The sequence below is a fragment of the Antrostomus carolinensis genome, unplaced genomic scaffold (assembly GCF_000700745.2).
Source record: "Antrostomus carolinensis isolate BGI_N321 unplaced genomic scaffold, ASM70074v2 scaffold1796, whole genome shotgun sequence".
Classification (NCBI taxonomy): domain Eukaryota; kingdom Metazoa; phylum Chordata; class Aves; order Caprimulgiformes; family Caprimulgidae; genus Antrostomus; species Antrostomus carolinensis.
Genome location: NW_010323714.1, coordinates 920 through 1,161, shown reverse-complemented (window position 1 = coordinate 1,161; position 242 = coordinate 920).

The window sequence follows — 242 nt, the reverse complement described above, 5'->3', positions numbered from 1 at the left end:
TGACCAGAACAAGCACCCAAGGCAAGCCACTGCGAGCATGGGGCCGTGGTGGAAATTATTGACCCTGCTTTGGTTACAGCTCACAACTTATTTTGTTACATTGGAAGAGGATCATGTGCTTATGTATATATGCAAGATGTATATTTGTAAATACTTTAAAGGTACTTAACAAATGTATATATGTTGCAGTATATATTTGTATGTGTGTGTATATACACACAGAAAACTGCTAACCTACGTTT